General features: G+C 41.6%; 1 non-coding gene and 1 pseudogene across 1 annotated transcript; both read right to left on the bottom strand.

Moving 5' to 3' along the window:
* Positions 1 to 497: 497 nt before the first annotated feature.
* LOC142689131 (U2 spliceosomal RNA) lies at positions 498 to 689 on the bottom strand. The gene has a single exon (XR_012858137.1). It is a non-coding gene; the product is annotated as a U2 spliceosomal RNA (small nuclear RNA).
* A 6835-nt stretch (positions 690 to 7524) lies between these two features.
* Positions 7525 to 7729, bottom strand: LOC142689149 (U2 spliceosomal RNA; annotated as a pseudogene).
* Positions 7730 to 14034: the final 6305 nt, after the last annotated feature.

The following is a 14034-nucleotide window of genomic DNA, read 5'->3' as shown; positions in this document are numbered from 1 at the left end:
TCTTACTTCTTCTTGAAATGTAGGGACGACAGTACATTCCATCACATCCATCTAGTGTACACAGGTAGGTCCATTGTGGCGGGTAGGCGGCTGGCTGCTTTAATGGCTGTTTGCTGTTCCCCTACTCCACTCCACTCCACTATTTGACTGTGGTGCTGCATCAATCAGTGGCTGGCTCAGGTGCAGCTCTTTAACTTACCTAGGAGGGAGGGCGGAGAGAAGACAAGGAAGGTGAATGAGCTGTTCCAATGTGAAATGCCGGAAACACAGAAACACAGAAGACACACACACACACACACACACACACAACAAGAGGTGGCAATGTATTCATTAATTGCATTTAATAAATGAGCTCATTATCACACATGACTGTACAAATGCATTGTCCAACAGGTGTTGAAATAATGGGATTAAAAGGGGAGATCCCATCAGAAAGACAAAAACAATAGCAAACACAAATAGCACTTTTGGAATCTGATTTTAGTCAACACATAAGGGAAGGGTGCACCGGTCCTGGAAATACTGCAATACCAGGTCAATGCGTGGAGTGGACAGAGCAAGCTCTATTTCCATCTCCCTGTTCTAAAAATCCATTTAATATATGGTCCCCAGATAGGGGACGTATCAGATATTAAACTGATAAGAACAGATAAGGTTTCAACAAAGTTTTTTATTGGCAAAAATAATATATTTTACAGACTTTTTTTATAAAATTGAAACCACAAGATAAAATCAACAGCATAATACATGAATATTCATACATTTAAATGAATACAAAAGTAATAATAATAAGACCATTAATACAGATGTTATAATAAAAGTACAGAACAATAGCAGGATAAAATTTATACAGGGCATAAAAGACATAAAAGAATAAAACCATTTTTATTTACAATGTTATGGTATTCCACATTTGCAAACACCACATGGATGTTGCTTCTTTTACCCCTAGCTGCTTTTTGTCCCTAAGATAATAAATATACATTTCACTTAGGGCATATTTCACACAATTTTTAACGTCAATAAAATCATGTTTAAAAAGCAGAATGTTCCTAACCTTCCAAATGGCATTCTTAAAACAGTTTAAAATGATCCAACAGACCATTTGCTGTTTAAAACTTGGGCAGTTAAAAAGACCATAAAACACGTATTCAAATTTAAGATCTTTAAGACCGCAGGCCCATTTCAGCAATGGGCCTACCTTCCTCCAAACCTCCTGTGCATATGGGCAGTTCCAAAACAGGTGCATTATCGTCTCGTCGTCACCACACCTGTCTCTCGGGCACTTGGCTCTCGCCACCAGTCCTCGCCTATGCTGGAATTCACGAGTAGGGAGGCACTGGTGAACGATTGCCCAGGCAAGGTCCTTGTGCACATTTGCCATAAATTTCCCGAAAACGTTCCGCCACACCACCTTGGACCTTGCCTGTGAGAAATTTGAAACTGCCAGTGTATCCTCCTGCCGCCTACAGGAGAGTGACACTTTTTTCTGGTCCCCCAATATGTCAGGCTCCAATTCTTGGAGACCTAGGAGCCTGACAGTTTTTTCGAGCACCGCATATTGTTTTGGGGGACACAGAAGCACAGGAGAATTCAAAGGGACACGAAACCATCGTTTAAAAATCATGCCCGTAGCGTACTTTAAAAAGTAGCTAAAAATACCATCAGAATTATACATTTTAAAACAGAAGCAAAAGTATTTAATGTAAAAGAAGTTAAAAAGGTTAGGAACATCTCTCCCGCCATTGTCCTTACATCTGTACATAAAATCACGTTTTAGTTTTTCCATTTTGGAACCCCATAAAAACATAAAACAGATCCTGGTCACTTTTTTAATATATAAAATTGTTGGAGGGAAAACCATAGCTACATAAAGCATTATGGGTAATAAAACAGATTTAATTATTAAAACTTTTCCCTCCATGGTGAGATTTCTCAAATTCCACATTAAAACCTTTTTTTCCATTTTGGCAATTACTGAATCCCAATTGGGTCTCCCATCGTTTTCTTGATTAAAAACAATTCCTAAAATTTTTATCTGATCCTGCTGCATGTTAACTCCTGGTGTCACAGAGGAATCCCATACACCAGTATAAAAACAGTCACACTTATCAACGTTTAATTTAAAACCAGAGGCTTCACAAAAAAAGCCGGTGTTCCTCAATGCCCGTCTCATAGAAGCGGCGTCTGGGCATAGGACGGTGGCGTCATCCATATAGCCTAGGATTTTTACCTGGTTCCCCCTTCCTCCAGGTATGGGCACGCCTCTGATGACTTTATCATCTCTTATTAGGGTGAACAGAGGTTCTATGGCACAAATAAAAAGGAGCGGAGACAACGGGCACCCCTGTTTCACCCCTGATAAAAGAGGAACACCTTTAGTTAAAAATCCGTTGATAGAAATTTGGCTAAAACAGGATCGATATAAAAGCTTAATACGTGTTAAAATAATTTCAGGAACAGCCATCTTTTTAAGAACCATAAAAAGATATTCATGGGAGACCCGGTCAAAAGCCTTCTCGAAATCTAAGGATAAAATAGCAAGGCTTTGACCCCTTTCTTTAAAATACCAAATGATGTCACGTAAAATATTCAGGGACTCAGTAATTGACCTCCCAGGTACCCCACATACCTGGTTTGGATGGATTAATTTATGAATAAAAGGTTTAAAACGGATTGTTATTAGTTTAGCTAAAATTTTACAATCAACGTTTAAAAGAGTAATAGGGCGCCAGTTTTTTAACTGGTCCCTCTCACCTTTTTTAAAAATTAAGGACACAATCCCCCTCCTCCAGGAAGGGGGCAGCTCTTCAGTAATAAAAACTTCCTTATACAATAAAAACATGTCATTCTTTAAAATTTCCCAAAAAGCATGATAAAATTCGATGGGCAGACCATCTTCCCCAGGAGCTTTCCCATTAGAAAAACTTTTAAAAGCAAATAAAAGTTCCTCCAAGGTAATATTACGGGATAAAACTTCCTGGTCTAAAATATCTAGCTTGGCATCAAGGGAATTAAGAACATGTTCTAAAAAGGAAGGATCAATATTTTTCTTGTTAAAAAGAGATTGGTAGAAATTAAAAGCAGAATTTAAAATGCCGACCATAGTGGTTTCTCCTTCAAGGTTTAAAATGACATCTCGTTTATCCATTACCTTTTTGAAGAAGAACCGGGAACACTTCTCGCCATCCTCGAGGTGCTTTACATGTGAATTAAAAATTATTTGTTTCCCTTTCTCTTCTATGGCATATTTTATTTCAGCTTTAAGATTTAAGATATCATCATCAACATCCATACCAATCTCCTTCAATTTAAAAAGTACATGTAAACGTTTATTAAGAACATAAAACCATTGTTTTTTCTCTTTTGCTTTCTTCTTACCTGCTCGAATAAAAAAAGCTCTGATTTTGGGTTTAATGCCCTCCCACCAGTGTAGCATAGGCTGACTGGGCGCTCTATGGGACTGCCAACACTGGTAGGTCCGCACAAACTCCTCTTTAATGATGGGGTCCTCCAGGAGTGTGGTGTTTAGTCTCCAGGGACCCCTACAAGCTTTTTGCTCTCCCTCTAGCTCCAGGTGCACTGAAAGGAGCTTGTGATCAGATAAAATATTTGTTAAAAGCAAACATTTTTTGGGAATAAAACTATTAGAAGTGAAAATAAAATCAATTCTGGAGCTCACTCTTCCATTGGACCAGGTGGGGCCTGGGTCCGCAGGCAAGAGTTCCCTCCAGCAATCTTTCAATTTAAAATCACCAATAAAATTCTTGAGCAGGTAAGAAGTACGGTCAATTTTTCGATTAAAATCCCCACCCTGCCGGTGTTCTCCATCTCGCACACAGTTAAAATCACCACCCACCAGCAGGGGGGTAGACCCAACACAAAACAATGGTAAAATCTCTAATAGTTCTGCCCTCTCCTGTTTGGTAGGAGGGGCATAAACGTTTAAAACACGAATTAAAATTCCATTAAAAAGCAAATGTATTAAAATAGCTCTGCCGGGCATGATTTCAGTCACTGTTTGGATGGAGATAAAACGACCTCGGCAGAGCAATCCAACCCCCGCAGAGCGACAGTCATTTCCACCAGACCAGACTGAGGGGCCTAGTTTCCAGTCCATCTTTAAATCTTGATATTCCAAGTCATTAGGGATTCCACATTCTTGAAGCAGGCAAAGGTCAAAGTCCACAGTCTCTAAAAATGAAAATAAAGCAGTCCTGCGGACAGGGCTCTTTAGGGACCTCACATTTAGTGAGGCGACTTTGATAGGAACCAACATAGTCTTAGTTGAGGTCAGGGTCCGAACCAGAAGAGTCGTACTCGGAGATCAGCTGCGAGTCTGGACCCCCTTTTTGAGGGGTCAATAAATCTTGGATGTTGGTAGGGTCAGAGCCAGATACGTGGGCGGCTCCAACCCCCACACTGCTCTCATCCGAACTCCGATAGGCAGCTTTCCTCCGAACTCCGGACTCCTCTTCCTCTCGCTGTCTCTTTGCAGAATGGCTCCTATCCATCTCCTCGAAGTCGCTCTCACCCATCTCTGGCCCCTGGCTGAAGATATCGCTGATGTCCTTCCTGGGCAGCTGCACAGGGGCCTGTGAGGTCCCATCACTCTTGGCAACCTTTGCCTGCTTACGGGGAGCCTTCATCGCAAGCCCCTCCACAACCGCAGTGGAGGAACTTTGCTCCGACCCCCCCGTTGACCGGAAATGGTCAAAACGAGGCTCCAATCCAGCATATTTTAGGGTTTTCTTAATGGAGCCCTCGTCTGACACAGAGTGTCTCCGCTCCATGCCCACACTCTTGGGACAGGCGTCAGGTCCTACTGCAGAACCTACGGAGCCACGACGCCTGTCGCTAACCACTGCCTCAACAGGGTCCACTGCAGGCGGAGCAGAGGACCTGTTTGCAGAGGTGCCGGTCAACTTATGTCCAGCAGAGTCAGAATTCCTCCTGCTCTGCCTGGACCCGGTGGAATCCCTATGGCCGTCCCTCGAGGCTGACATCGGTGGGCCCCCCGATGGAGCTGTGAAGGACTTTGGCCTGGACCCCTCAGTCGTCAATGCTCGTTTTGGGGCATTACCAGCGGCGTCTGCACATGTTGCAAACTGCCGCTCTGGCCCTGGTCTGGGTGGCCCAGATTTCGCTCTGCGGGGGCAATCTTTAAAAGCATGCCCAGTCATGCCGCACAGATTGCACAACACCTCGGAACTGCATTTTGCCGCTACGTGTCCAACCTGGCCACACCTGTTACACTGCACCACATGGGGCCGGTCACAATGTTCTCTGGTGTGGCCATATCTCAAGCAGTTCCGGCAGGCTATTGGCATCTGGGGGTAAAATAGGAATCCTCGATTCTTCCCAATGGCAAAGTTCTGGGGTGGGTGATGTAAGCCTCCAATGCCATTGGGATCCTGGCGGAACTTCACCCAATATTTTCTTTTGCCATTCCAGAAGCTCTGGGTGTTCAAGATTTTATGTGAGAAGCGGACCTCCCTGCAGTAACGACTGAGGAAGGTTTCAATGTCACACTCTGAGACAAATGGACTGAACATGCACATCACGAGCGGGACTTCTTCCTCCCCGTAGAGGAATAAAAAGTTCAGTCCATTTAGCCGCTCCTCACTCTGGTCCGCATCAGACAATCTTTTGTGCATGTTGTCGCAACATGCCGCGGCCGTAAAGGATACGGTGTACCGACCGCGGCTTTCCTGGTCGTTGAGACACAGGATGTCCGCCCGCTTGAGCCCCAGGAAGTCCAGCAGAATCACCTCCACAATGAAGCGAAGGTTCTTCCGCTGGCGATGGCCTTCTTCCACCTCGATGCGGACGGACTGGCGCAACCGGGTGTCCCCGGATGCAAATCCAAATGTATATGGCATTTTCAGTGCCTGGGGGCTAAGCCTGTCCCTTATAGCAGCAAGGGCTCAGATTCCACAATTAAGTGGAACCCTCCCCCAAGGCCAAGGATTAGGGTACCCCAGACACCTACGAAGCCCGATAAACGCCCTCGGAACGCTCTTAGAAAAACGCCTCAAGGCCGGTTGACCTCTTGGGTAAGGCGCGATCGCAACTCGTTGTCCGGGGGCTAAGCCCACTCCCCAAATAGCAGCAAGGGGGTGAAGTCTCTCTGTGAAAAGAGACGATCCCCCAAGGCCAAGGAGCAGGGTACCCCGGACACCTCCCAACAAAACCAGATGCAGAAATACTACACCTGATCTTGCCAAAAGGCCGAGAAGCGATAACCCGAATGGGCCGGCCGTTGACCGAGCCTGCCTAATACTGCTGTTCACCCCTTGCAGCGATTGATTCAGCCTACTCCTAGGCAATTCCATGGGGCCCTGCAGGCTCACACACATTTACAGCTACTAAGCGGGAGGGAGGTGAATAAAGGCCGGAGAGGAAGCTACACAGGATTTGCTTCTTTTGCTTGCACCACAATGCAGTGCTGAAAGAGGAGGAATCTACATAAAAACGCCTTCCTGGCAACGCCCAAATGCCCTCCTGCCATGCAGATAAACACTGGCAGCGGCAGCAAGTGCATGCCCACAGCCACCCCTTGTTCCTTCACACCTTGTATCAGCTGTAATCCAGTCCAGTCCAGTGCTGCCTGCTGAGCAGCACTGACCAACACTGCCTGGGCCCAGGCTTTTATCTCTGAGGCAGGCCCCATTATGATGTCAGAAAGCTGGCTCTGGAATCCTGAGGGCTCCACTATGACACGTGCAAAGTTCCGTCTGAACTTTATATAAGACGGTGAGGCTCAGTCAGTCACTCAGTGTTGCCTGAGAGGGCAACACTGCAACAGCCGGCCGCCAGGCTGTCTTTTTTTTTGCACATTTATTTGCCTCCAGGAGGCCACAAGAGGGAGACAAGGGACTGCAAAATGGAAAATAGGCATCCACCAACTTTACAGACAACTTGTTCTCCTTGCTCCTACAACCTCCATCCTTGCACAGGTTGTTATTCTTCCAGGTAACAAAGTAACAAATCCAAATTGCTGCTCTCTTTGTAGGCAAGCAAGGGTTTGTTGCAACTGCAATTCTTACTTCTTCTTGAAATGTAGGGACGACAGTACATTCCATCACATCCATCTAGTGTACACAGGTAGGTCCATTGTGGCGGGTAGGCGGCTGGCTGCTTTAATGGCTGTTTGCTGTTCCCCTACTCCACTCCACTCCACTATTTGACTGTGGTGCTGCATCAATCAGTGGCTGGCTCAGGTGCAGCTCTTTAACTTACCTAAAAGGGAGGGCGGAGAGAAGACAAGGAAGGTGAATGAGCTGTTCCAATGTGAAATGCCGGAAACACAGAAACACAGACGACACAAAACAAGAGGTGGCAATCTATTCATTAATTAATTGCAGTTAATAAATGAGCTCATTATCACACATGACTGTACAAATGCATTGTCCAACAGGTGTTGAAATAATGGGATTAAAAGGGGAGATCCCTTCAGAAAGACAGAAACAATGGCAAAGAGAAAAAACACTTTTGGAATCTGCTTTTAGTCAACACATAAGGAAAGGGTGCACCGGTCCTGGAAATACTGCAATACCAGGTCAATGCGTGGAGTGGACAGAGCAAGCTCTATTTCCATCTCCCTGTTCTAAAAATCCATTTAATATATGGTCCCCAGATAGGGGACGTATCAGATATTAAACTGATAAGAACAGATTTTTTTTTTTTTTTTTTTTCTCTACTCAGATTTGAAATCTTAAAACGCAAAACATAGGTTGAAAGTCTTAGATTTCATCAAAACCATCATTGTAGTATGAATATATAATTTTCATGATCTTATCCATTTTTTAATTGTTATTATTACTTTTTTTCTCTTTTTTTAATATGTTTTGTTTTCTGTTTTTTTTTAATTATATTTTAACTTTTTTTTTTTTTTTTTTTTTTTACAGGTATAACAAAGAAGAAAACAATACAAGATTACACATCACAAGGTAAGTACATTCCACATTTCTGGTTTCCAAATCTCATTTGCTCTCACAGTACCTAGTAATAATTTATCTCTCCAAAAATATACATACAGATAGCTTAAACATAGTTTAAGACAGTTTTCAACAGATAGCTGATCTCTTTTAAATAATACAATATTTCTTGCTTTCCATAAAGCCATCTTAACACATGTAAATATTAACCATACGACTTTAAAATCCTCTTTACCAATGCCCAATCCATAAAAGATCATATTAAAATCAAAATGATCAATTTTGCTCAAATATTTAACTAAGATGCTAACTTTCCTCCAAATCTTTTGTGCAAATGAGCAATTCCAAAAAATATGCGTTGGCGTTTCACTTCCGCTACATCTTACTCTTGGGCATCTTTCATGTCTTACCAAACCTCTTCTATGCTGAAATTCTCTTGTAGGTAAGCAATCCTTCAACATACACCACAACAGGTCCTTGTGTTCGTTAGACAAGTAAAACAGGTTAACATTGATCCAAATACCTTGTACAATTCTTACAGAGAAACCTGTTACAGAACTCATAATTTTCCTCTCATCTAAGATCTTTAACACTTTTCTATGATTAGTAATAATACTTAAGTCAGATTTTAACAACTCAAACTCCCTTAAAATTTTCTCTAAAATAATATAATGTTCTGGTGGTAAAAACTTATATGGTCTGTTTAAGTCAATTTCTAACCACTTGTATTTCCTTATATAAAACCCAAGATTATAAATAAGAAAAGTTTTTATCTTTGAACTGGGCCCCAATAAAGTGCTTGTACAATAGGCCAAATATTTAATATACAAAAAAGACCTAATATCGGGGAAGCCTTTCCCTCCTTTATTCTTAGGTTTATACAACTCCTCCCTTTTGACTCTTTCCATATTTGATTTCCATAGGAAATAAAAACAGATTTTAATAAGTTTTTTCATGATATTATTTGGGGGGATAAAAACAGCAGATATGTACAAAATCATGGGGAGTAAAACCTGTTTTATGATCAAAATTTTACCTTCAAGAGTCAAAGTTCGCAAATTCCAAAAGGAAATCTTTTTCCTTACCCTTTCCAGCAAGGATTCCCAATTTTTTATATTCCCACAAGATTCTGAAAAATAGATACCTAAAATCTTCATGTCATGCATTTTAAGCAACTTACAATCAGGTTCAAGGGTAAATTTCCCAATTGTTAAAACACCGGTTTTATCTAAATTCACTTTGAAACCTGATGCTCCACAGAACCAATCCACTGTTCTTAAAACCCTATTAAAACTTCTAAGATCACGCACCAAAACTGTCACGTCATCCATATATGCAATAACTTTAACTTGTTCATTTTTACAGCCCGGGATAAAAAAACCGTTAATTACTTTATCTTTCCTAAAGGCCTCTAAGAGGGGTTCAATTGCACATATAAATAAGATAGGTGACAGAGGGCAGCCCTGTTTCACCCCACATCGAATATGAACTTTATCAGATAAGGAACCATTAACTGAAATTTTACTAAAACCTCCATTGTATAAGATTTTAATACGATTAATAAAACCCTCTGAACATCCTAATTTGCTTAAAACTGTGAATAAGAAATCGTGTGAAACTCGATCATAAGCTTTTTCAAAATCAAAGGAGATCAAAGCTAAATCCTGATTGCGGTCCTTGCTGTCCCAAATAATATCCCGTAGCAAAACCAAAGAATCGACAATTTTTCTTTTTGGCACAGCGCATGTCTGGTCAACCCCAATTATTGATGCTATCACTTTTTTTAAACGATTCCCTAACAATTTTGCATACATTTTATAATCGGTGTTCAGTAGCGTAATTGGCCTCCAATTCTTGATTAATTTTTTATCACCTTTTTTAAAAATTAAAACAATAAGACCCTCCAACCAGGACTCCGGGATTATTAATGAAGATTCAATTTGAGAAAAAACTTTGAACACATCCTCACCTATTACATCCCAAAATTTTTTATAGAATTCTATTGGTAGACCATCCATACCAGGGGTTTTTAAATTCTGAAAACTATTAATCGTATCTAATATTTCATTTTTAGTAAATTCCTCCTCTAGAAACATCATCTCATCAGTGCTAAGCTTTTTATCTAACAACCCCATAAAATGTTCCTTTAAAGAGGCATCAAGCACCTTTTCGGAAAATAATTCCTCATAAAAATTTTTTGCTTTTAATAATTTTTCTTCACGGTTTGTTTCCCCTTCTAGACACTCAATAAAATCTTTTTTCCCGTTAATTTTTTTAAAAAAGAAATGAGAGCATTTCTCATCCTTTTCAAGGATTCTTACACGAGAGTTGAAAATAATCTCTTTCCCTTTTTCTTTTAATAAATTTTTTATCTGACTTTTTACATCCTCAATTTGATCATCCATTTCTATACCATTGTTTCTAAATAGGTAAAAACACTGGAGCCTAGAACTAAGATCAATGTATAGTTTCTTTTTTGCATAGGCTATCTTCTTCCCATATTTAACAAAGAAGGTTTTAAAACCCCTCTTCATGAAATCCCACCACTCCAATACATTATTAAACTCGCCCTCTTTTTGTTTTAGTTTATCATAAAACTTACAGAATTCTTCTTTAACCTTACTTCCTTCCAAGAGGGACACATTAAGTTTCCAGTGTGATGGCACCTTACCTTCTGAAACCTCATAATTTAGTGTACATTCAATTAACTTGTGATCTGAAAAACAACTGTCAAAGGATTTAAAAGAAGAACACATCAAATCACTAGATACAAAAATATAATCTAGTCTAGATGAGCATCCACGATTACTCCAAGTAAGCTCATACTCTTTCCTTTTTCCACCTAGTTCCCAGGTATCTTTAAGGTTACAGGCAGAAAGAATATTTTTCAAAACAGATACTGATCCTTCTTTTTTTTTACAGATTTGGCAGTTAAAATCACCACCAATGATGATGGGATCTGAACCAACAATAAACAACTGTAGTAACTCAAAAAGGTGAATTCTCAATTTTTTTTCTGTATTTGCATATATGCAAAAACACTTGATTTTTTTGCTATCTTTTAAAACCTCCACCATAAGTATGCGCCCTGGGTATATTTCTTCATGCCGAACAATTTCCCAATCTTTAGAACATAAAAAACCTATCCCGTCACTTTTGAATTCGTTTCCACCTGAAAAACAAGATTTACCTTTCCATATACCTTGTAGATACTTATAACATAATCTCTTTTCTAAATTACATTCCTGTAAGAAAACAAAGTCATAATTTTCATTATTAAAAAAATCATAAATGGCTGTACGTTTATATTGGTTATTAAACCCCTGAACATTCAGGGAGGCAGCCCTGATCATCTTTTAACCAAGATGCCAGGGCTTTCTCCCCCGCCCTCATCGATAAATGGTGGAGAAGTATCAATCTTCAGATCTTCAGCTCCAGATGAGTCAGAGGGAGAAATATCTCCAAGAAGATCATAAACCTTGCTTTTCTTCCCACTTTGGTCAGTCTCTTCATCACTCACTTTCTCTTCTTCTCTAGTATATCTTTTTAAACTTTTTGTTGCCACCTCCATCTCCTCCTGAGCACCAGACGAACCTGCTTGCCCAGGGGGTGAAAGGGGAGTCTCCAACACCACAGTTAATTCCTCTTTTTTCTTCTCCTTTTTCTCTTTTGATATTTTTTTCTCTTTTTCTACCACTGAAGCCTCCACACCTGAGGATTTTGTTTTCCCCTGGGAGCTCTTTTTATCCTTCTTTTTTTCCTCTTTTTTTTCCTTGCCCTTATTCTGTACCACAGAACCTATAGGAGCCTGCGCCTCTTCTGGAGGCACGAAGTCCTCATCTGACAAAATTTCCTCCACTCTTTTTTTAGGACAATCTGTTTCCTGATGAACGGAATCATGGCATTTCATGCAACGCTTACAGGCCATGTCAGCATGTCCATATTTGCGACATCTACGACAGTATTGGGGCATCCCCGTAAAAAAAAGATAACCCCTACTCCTGTTGATGAAAATAATAGGGGGTGGTCTCAGAACACCCCCCTCAGCAGTCGGATCTTTTTTAAAGACCACACTGTAGATCCTTTTCCCATTCCATGCACCGAAATTAGTAATCCCATGTTTCTTAAGGGTCACCTTCTCACAAAAGTTGTACAAAAAAGATGTGACTTCCATATCAGAAATAAATGGGTTGTACATTTGCACTGTCAGCAGTTTATATTGATATTGAAACAAAGGAAGGACCTTTACTCCCTCCAACATAGCATGTCCTCTATTTCGCTCATAGAGAGCATACGCTGCTTCACAAATCCCACAAGAGTTCAAAGTAACATCGTGAATTCCACGGGAGTTAAACGATTGAACACAAAAATAATCCCCATCCTTGATCTTCAGGATAGGACCAAACACATTGGAATAAAGAAACCCCAGTTCTTTTACCTGGCGGTATTGCGGCGAGATGACAAAACGAATCGTGTCCTTCAAAGGAGTATCATCCGCAAAGAAGTCCTGGAAATTATCCGATCTTCCTTCCATCGTTCCAAATGAAAAATATACTCACAGCCCAGAAATCCAAGCTCGATCGCCTCCTGATCCAAATCGATAATCCAGAATCCCACGTCCAAAGAATTTCTCCCTCCACGAAAAGAATCCGGATCCTCCTAAGGAAAAGGCACTACAGCTTTCAGCCACCCCTCAATAGCAGCAGTTCGGTCCGAAAACCGAAAAGGCCGAGCAGGTAGGTTTCCACTGTAGGAACCTTGCCTAATGGTTTCAAACCCACTACAGATCTGAGCCAAAAGGCCGAGAAGCGATAACCCGAATGGGCCGGCCGTTGACCGAGCCTGCCTAATACTGCTGTTCACCCCTTGCAGCGATTGATTCAGCCTACTCCTAGGCAATTCCATGGGGCCCTGCAGGCTCACACACATTTACAGCTACTAAGCGGGAGGGAGGTGAATAAAGGCCGGAGAGGAAGCTACACAGGATTTGCTTCTTTTGCTTGCACCACAATGCAGTGCTGAAAGAGGAGGAATCTACATAAAAACGCCTTCCTGGCAACGCCCAAATGCCCTCCTGCCATGCAGATAAACACTGGCAGCGGCAGCAAGTGCATGCCCACAGCCACCCCTTGTTCCTTCACACCTTGTATCAGCTGTAATCCAGTCCAGTCCAGTGCTGCCTGCTGAGCAGCACTGACCAACACTGCCTGGGCCCAGGCTTTTATCTCTGAGGCAGGCCCCATTATGATGTCAGAAAGCTGGCTCTGGAATCCTGAGGGCTCCACTATGACACGTGCAAAGTTCCGTCTGAACTTTATATAAGACGGTGAGGCTCAGTCAGTCACTCAGTGTTGCCTGAGAGGGCAACACTGCAACAGCCGGCCGCCAGGCTGTCTTTTTTTTTGCACATTTATTTGCCTCCAGGAGGCCACAAGAGGGAGACAAGGGACTGCAAAATGGAAAATAGGCATCCACCAACTTTACAGACAACTTGTTCTCCTTGCTCCTACAACCTCCATCCTTGCACAGGTTGTTATTCTTCCAGGTAACAAAGTAACAAATCCAAATTGCTGCTCTCTTTGTAGGCAAGCAAGGGTTTGTTGCAACTGCAATTCTTACTTCTTCTTGAAATGTAGGGACGACAGTACATTCCATCACATCCATCTAGTGTACACAGGTAGGTCCATTGTGGCGGGTAGGCGGCTGGCTGCTTTAATGGCTGTTTGCTGTTCCCCTACTCCACTCCACTCCACTATTTGACTGTGGTGCTGCATCAATCAGTGGCTGGCTCAGGTGCAGCTCTTTAACTTACCTAAAAGGGAGGGCGGAGAGAAGACAAGGAAGGTGAATGAGCTGTTCCAATGTGAAATGCCGGAAACACAGAAACACAGACGACACAAAACAAGAGGTGGCAATCTATTCATTAATTAATTGCAGTTAATAAATGAGCTCATTATCACACATGACTGTACAAATGCATTGTCCAACAGGTGTTGAAATAATGGGATTAAAAGGGGAGATCCCTTCAGAAAGACAGAAACAATGGCAAAGAGAAAAAACACTTTTGGAATCTGCTTTTAGTCAACACATAAGG

Source organism: Rhinoderma darwinii (genome assembly GCF_050947455.1).
Source record: "Rhinoderma darwinii isolate aRhiDar2 chromosome 5 unlocalized genomic scaffold, aRhiDar2.hap1 SUPER_5_unloc_28, whole genome shotgun sequence".
NCBI classification, from domain to species: Eukaryota; Metazoa; Chordata; class Amphibia; order Anura; family Rhinodermatidae; genus Rhinoderma; species Rhinoderma darwinii.
Note: the sequence above shows the minus strand (reverse complement) of the source record. Positions and strands in the feature narration are given on the sequence as shown.